Source organism: Mercenaria mercenaria, chromosome 8 (genome assembly GCF_021730395.1).
Source record: "Mercenaria mercenaria strain notata chromosome 8, MADL_Memer_1, whole genome shotgun sequence".
Taxonomy (NCBI): Eukaryota; Metazoa; Mollusca; class Bivalvia; order Venerida; family Veneridae; genus Mercenaria; species Mercenaria mercenaria.
This window is the reverse complement of record NC_069368.1, coordinates 13249413-13256042: the sequence shown is the minus strand read 5'-3', so window position 1 is coordinate 13256042 and position 6630 is coordinate 13249413. Positions and strand designations below refer to the sequence as shown.

General features: G+C 37.1%; 1 long non-coding RNA gene across 1 annotated transcript; it reads right to left on the bottom strand.

Moving 5' to 3' along the window:
• Positions 1–1337: 1337 nt before the first annotated feature.
• LOC128558949 (uncharacterized) lies at positions 1338–5657 on the bottom strand. Its single transcript, XR_008371978.1, has 3 exons — positions 5399–5657; positions 4808–5063; positions 1338–1462 (listed from the first exon to the last, which is right to left on the bottom strand). It is a non-coding gene; the product is annotated as an uncharacterized LOC128558949 (long non-coding RNA).
• Between the last annotated feature and the right edge of the window lie 973 nt (positions 5658–6630).

The window sequence follows — 6630 nt, the reverse complement described above, 5'->3', positions numbered from 1 at the left end:
CCTTCAAGCAAAAAGTTAACATTGGCCCCTGTGACCTTGACCTTTGACCTGGTGACCCCGAAGTCAGTAGGGGTCGTGTACTCAATAAGTACTATCAGCAGGTGAAGTTTGAAGGTCCTGGGTGCAGTGGTTCGCGAGTAAAGTGCCTTCATGCAAAAAGTTAACATTGGCCCCTGTGACCTTGACCTTTGACCTGGTGACCCCAAAGTCAGTAGGGGTCGTGTACTCAATAAGTACTATCAGCAAGTGAAGTTTGAAGGTCCTAGGTGCAGTGGTTCGCGAGTAAAGTGCCTTCATGCAAAAAGTTAACCTTGACCTTTGACCTGGTGACCCCGATGTCAGTAGGAATCATAAACTCAATAAGTTCTATCAGCATGTGAAGTTTGAAGGTCCTGGGTGCAGTCGTTCGTGAGTAAAGTGCCTTCATGCAAAAGTTAACGTTGGCCTTCATGCAAAAAGTTAACGTTGTGATGAACGAACGGATGGACAGTTGAAAACTAATATGCCTCCCTTCGGGGGCATAAAAATCATATAATTTAATATCATAGTTGCATTTTATCTTAATCTAAAAGTAGGAGAAAAAGTACTAGGTTTTTTTTAAGAAATCACCTTGATCTGCAGTTTAAGGGATTTTAGTAAAATGTCAAAAAAGCAGGAAAGAAAGCCTGCATTTATAGATATATAATTAAATTCTTATGCTACTATAAGAACAAGACCTGTTAGAGACAGCATGCTTGCTTATTTCAATGCTTGACAGTGAAATCTGGCACATATGAGGAAGGCAGAGCTAGCACAGGATTGATTAATACTCCTGGATGTTTATTCTGTAGTCAAACCTATCGAGTAATAACAGAGACTGAGTAGAACTGCATCATAACTATAACCAGAAATTCTAAGTAAAAAAGGGAAATAATTCATGAAATATTGGTGTGAGAGTTACAACCCTTCTGTTACATGTGGGTGACAATGAGGAACAACTATCTTAAGGTTGAATCGGTCAATTAGGAATTACAAAGACAAGTTTGAAAGTGCACCAAAATTTTAACTAGAAATTACATGTAAAATGGAAGCATAACTCATAAAATATTGGCGTGAGAGTTACAGTCCATGAGTCACATGATATGGGTGATGATGAGGAGAGGTTATTTTAAGTCTGAAGCATATTCAAGTAATAACAGAGAAAAAGTGAAAATCAAAATCAAGGTGCAGATGTGGATGTGAGCACTAATACATCAAATTGGCTCATCTGAATTTTTGCAAAAGCAGTTGCCATTTGAGCCAGATACCCCAATCCACACCAATAACCAGTGTAAAATTCAAATAGTCTGCTACTTACCATCAAATGTGGCCTCCCAGTTTAATGTAATCACCCCTGATGTTCCACCAGTCCTCTGTACAGTTATTTCCACATCTAGTATTTCATTCTCAGGTTCCTCCACAGATATACCTTCCACAGAGAATTCTAGAAGCATACCAACAAATAGTTAGTAATAGTCAGCAGTATTTTATCAATGTAGAATGACTTCTCTTTGTTTTACATTAGTAACAACCAATAGTTAGTAATAGTCAGCAGTAAGTCATAACAGCTTCTTTTACAAGAGCTGCAATATCATTGTGGTTCTTTTTTTTTTTTTTTTTTTTTTTTTTGAGGGATGGTGATGGGTTAACATCTTACGACACATTTATAGGTTATATGACAACTTCCCATCTTTGATAGTAGAGGCTGACCCCAGTTACCCCTCTGTGCATTATTTCACCACTGGCTGGCACCTGGGTAGAACCACAGACCTTCTGTAAGTAAGTTAGATGACTTCCTCACATGAAGAATTCAATGTCTCGAGTGAAGCTCTAATTCACATTGGTGAGGATCAAGTGATTCAATGTCAGAGAACATAACCACTTGACCATGATTCATCAATGCTACACAACTTCTCTATGTTTTACTTTAGCTACACAACTTCTCTATGTTTTACTTTAGCTACACAACTTCTCTATGTTTTACTTTAGCACACAGGTGAAGTTTCTGAAACTTACACTTTAAAGTATATGATTTTGAAGCAAGCTTTTGTTGCTTCTGTCAGACACTGTAAAATTATTAAATTTCAAGGTATAAAATTACATTGTTTTGCCCAAAAGGGCTATTTCATGGTGATATAAATTTGTGAATTTTGACTATTGAACATAAAATGTTGAATGAAATTTTACTGCTCTCTTCAGATTAAATTTTACAAATTGACTCAACTAAGAAATCCACAAAAATTAGTTCCCCACAAAAATGAATTATTTCACAGAACATTATTACTGGACTGGTGTCTTCATAGGTTGTGGTAATTATGTCTCCCACCACAGTGGTGTGGGAGACATACTGATTTACTCCAGTCTGTGTGCGTGTCTGTGTGTGTGTCTGTCTGTCTGTCGAACATTTCTCATCCGATCTTCACCAAACTTGAATAAAATGTGTTTGACCATAAGACCTCGGCCAAGTTCGATACCTAGCCAGATCCGCCCAGGCACTTTTGATTTATGGCCCTTGAATTACTGATTGGATCCACTCGTCCAGACCATCTATGGATCCACTCATTTAGTCCATCTAGAGAAACTAGACGTTTTTCATAGGAACCACTCGTCTGAACAATCCAGACAAACAAGGCAGTTGTGGGAGACATGCGCTTTTCTCAAAAGCATCTCTAGTTTATTAGTAAGATCAATTCAAACAGTTGTCAAGAGCATCAGACTTTCAGCTGTATCGACCTAAATTTCAAATGTGCACAATTTCAGAAAGATACTTTACCAAACCTAATGGTCAAAAACCATCTAAATGTTAAGCATTATGATTTATTTCATACTGATCAATTTTTGGAACCAAACATGAACTACCTCTGTATCTTTAATGAAATCTTAAGTCCAAACAAAACTGGTATTGAAATTTTTTAGTGTACATGGTAACAGTAAAGATAATGCAGAATTAAACTTAAAACTAAATGCCCACGGGCAACATGTCGAGCCCGCCAGCTGTCAAAAGGACTAGGAGTTGCACATGACACCCTGTCTCATTGCAGCAAACATTTATGCCAAATAAAAAATGATTGCACAAGTTACAATATAAGTTATTTACAGTAACAACAAAGTAAATCTTTAAAAAAATCTAAGTCCACACAAAAATTCTTACCAGTAGAGATAGGTCAAAATACACCTCAAAATGGCATGTAACGTGCATATTGTACTACAGAAAAGTGGTCTTGACTTTTCCCTACGACCAGTAATAAAAAAGTTACAATATAAGCTATTTATAGTAACAACGAAGGGAAGTAATTCTAGGTTTTTGCACATGACACTGTGTCTCATGATGGTGAACAACTGTGCCAAGTTACATCAAAATCCCTCCATGCATGAACAAGAGCGGGGCAATATACACCCGAAGGCTTACATCATAGGATGGGAGCAAAATTTTAAGAACTTGACTGTTGTTGCCCCAAAGGACTGGAACAACAAAAGGAAAACTTCAAAAAACAAATCTAAGTCCACAAAAAAAATATTCAAAGTCTACAAAAAAATCCTTATCAGGTACAGGTATGTAAAAATACACCTTAAAATTGGAGGTACCATCCATGTTGTACCACAGAAAAGTGGTCTTGGTTTTTCCCTACGGCCAATAATAAAAAAAGTTTCAAAATAAGCTATTTATAGTAACATAAAAGGGAAGTAATTAAAAAAAAAAATTATTGTAAGTACAAAAAAGAGATCTGCCAAATAAAAACAAGAGCACTGCAATGCAGAGCAATATTCACAAAGCAAAGTCATATATGACCTTTGACCCTTAAGTGTGACCTTGACTTTGAAGCGAGTCATCCGGAACATGCACTCTGCATATCGTTACAATACGGTGAACATTTCTGCCAAGTTTCTTTGAAATCCTTCCAGCAGTTCAAGAGTTACAGAGCGGACACGAAACAAACTGATATGACTTTTGACCCCTAAGTGTGACCTTGACCTGAAAGCAAGTCATCCGGAACATGCGCTCTGCACGTCGTCTTGATGTGGTGAACATTTGTGTCAAGTTCCTTTGAAATCCTTCAAGGGGTTAAAGAGTTACAGAGCGGACACGAAACAAACTGATATGACCTTTGACTCCTAAGTGTGACCTTGACCTTCAAGAGAGACATCCAAAACATGCACTCTGCACATTGTCTTGGTGTGGTGAACATTTGTGTAAAATTTCCTTGAAATCCTTCAAGGGGTTCAAGAGTTACAGAGCGGACACGAAATTGCTAACGGACAGACGGACGGACAGACAGACAGACACCAGCGTCATAACATAATACGTCCCTTCGGACATATAAAAAGAAATGCTCTGGACAGACATTCTTGTATCTGACCTTTAACCTCTAAGTGTGACCTTGACCTTAGACCTAGGGTCCTGGTTCTTGCACATGACACTCTGTCACATGGTTGTGAACATCTGTGCCAAGTTACATCAAAATCCCTCCATGCATGAAGAAGAAATTCTCCGGACAGTCATTACTGAATTTAACCTTTGACCTCCAAGTGTGACCTTGACCTTTGAGATAGGAACCTGCGGTTAGCTTATGACACTCCATCTCACAGAGGTTAACATTCATGCCAAATATAAACAAGATTACTCCATGCATGTCAAAGTTATGGTCCAGACAAACAAATCCAGACAGACGCACGCACGGACGCATGCACATACACCGAACAACCATTTGGACAACTATGTCTTCGCTTCCGCAAGCGGGCTCGACAAAAAATCCTATGAACCGATGTGTATGGTACAGAGAAATCATACCAAAAACTCCATTAGGATCATCTGACTCATCAATAATAACAGTGGCACTGGTCACTGTGCCAAGTACCCCACCTCCGAACACCTGGTCTAACCGGACTGTAAATGTCTCTGAAAATTCTGGTACTGTATCATCTAAGATACGTAATGGTACAGCAGCTGACTTCTGACCCCTCTCTAGTACTACTTGTGAAGACAAGAGAACATAATCCAGACCTTCTCTTGCCGTTCCATCAGTTACAGTTACTGAGACGGCGACCTGTAATGTCAAATAAATGTACACTGTCATTTTAAGTGATATTGAAATTTGACTTTATAGTAAACCTAAATGATAGTTTCAATTCATCTTTTCAAAAAATGACAGCTTTATCTCATATTGTAAAATGCTTAACAAATAAAATATGTTTCAATAACATTTCATCACATGGTTTGACTTACCTGACCAAAACCTCCGCCATACAGTATTACAAATAGTTATGGATCTGTTTGGTTTTCAAGTACTGGTTGCAACAAGGGAGACAACACCAGCTCAAAACTGGCACATAATTACCTGCCCATAAGATTCACATCATTTCATCAGACAATTTGACTTACCTGACCAAAAGTTCCACCAAACCGTGTTACAAACAGGAATGGATCTGTCTGGTTTTCAGGTACTGGTTGTGACAAGGGAGATAACACCAGTTCACCATTAGCATTGTCATTCAAGTTTATAATTATCTGCCCATAGGATTCTGATTCTGACCCAAGACTTGGAGAAGTATCAACTGAAAAAGAATAAATGAAAAAATAACGATGCTTTAACTTTTAGCCTGTTATCGGCATGTGATTCTGCCTTTGCAACCAGTGCGGACAAAGATTAGCCTGCATGGACCATGGTCTGTCTATTTGCTATTCAGTCAGTAACGTTTTACTGAACACCCCTTCAAATAATAAATGGTACTATCCAAACTGAATGGACCATTCCATTATAGAAATTTAGCAGGCTAAAGGTTAAAACAAGAGGGCCATGATGGCCCTATATCGCTCACCTGTTATCATTGCACTTGAGGACAAGGTCCTCAGAAAAAATATCTAAGTCCAAAGGACAGGAACAACAAAGGAAAGAAATTTAACCAAAAAGAAAAACAAAATTCTTACAAGGTACAGATATGTCAAAATACACCTAAAAATTGGAGGTACCATCCATGTTGTACCACAGAAAAGTGGTCTCGGTTTCTCCCTACGGCCAATAATAAAAAAGTTACTAAAAATAGGCTATTTATAGTAACGTAAAAGGGAAGTAATTCAAAAGAAAATTATTGTAAGTTAACAAAAGAAGGATCTGCCAAATAAATCTGCTAACATAAATGAAATTTCAGATCAGTATCTTCATTAGTTATGGAGATATAGGAGAGATCGTGTTTGTATACAAATTCTATTTTTAGAACTGATAAGACAGTGATCGGGTGGGCAGAAGCCGACCGTCCATGTTTTTTGTAAACAGTGATGTTTTTCTAACGGTCTAAACTTTCTTAAAACACAAATTACATAAATAATTTTTTGATCAATGGAAAGGTTATAAAACAAGCAATTTATTGATTACTCTTAATTGTTATTTCGAAATAAAATGGATTAATTATGAACGCTTAACTTACACTGTTTTTCTAAAGGTTGTGAAAATCACTACGCCGCTTTTAAAATTATATGTCATTTAAAACGGTTATTCATTGAAAAAAGATATTTGGAAACAAAAATATGAAGATTGTTAGTATTTCAAATCTTTTTGAATTTTGAAAATCCATAAATGAGCAAAAAAGTTATTAAGAATTAAAAATTCTGATTCA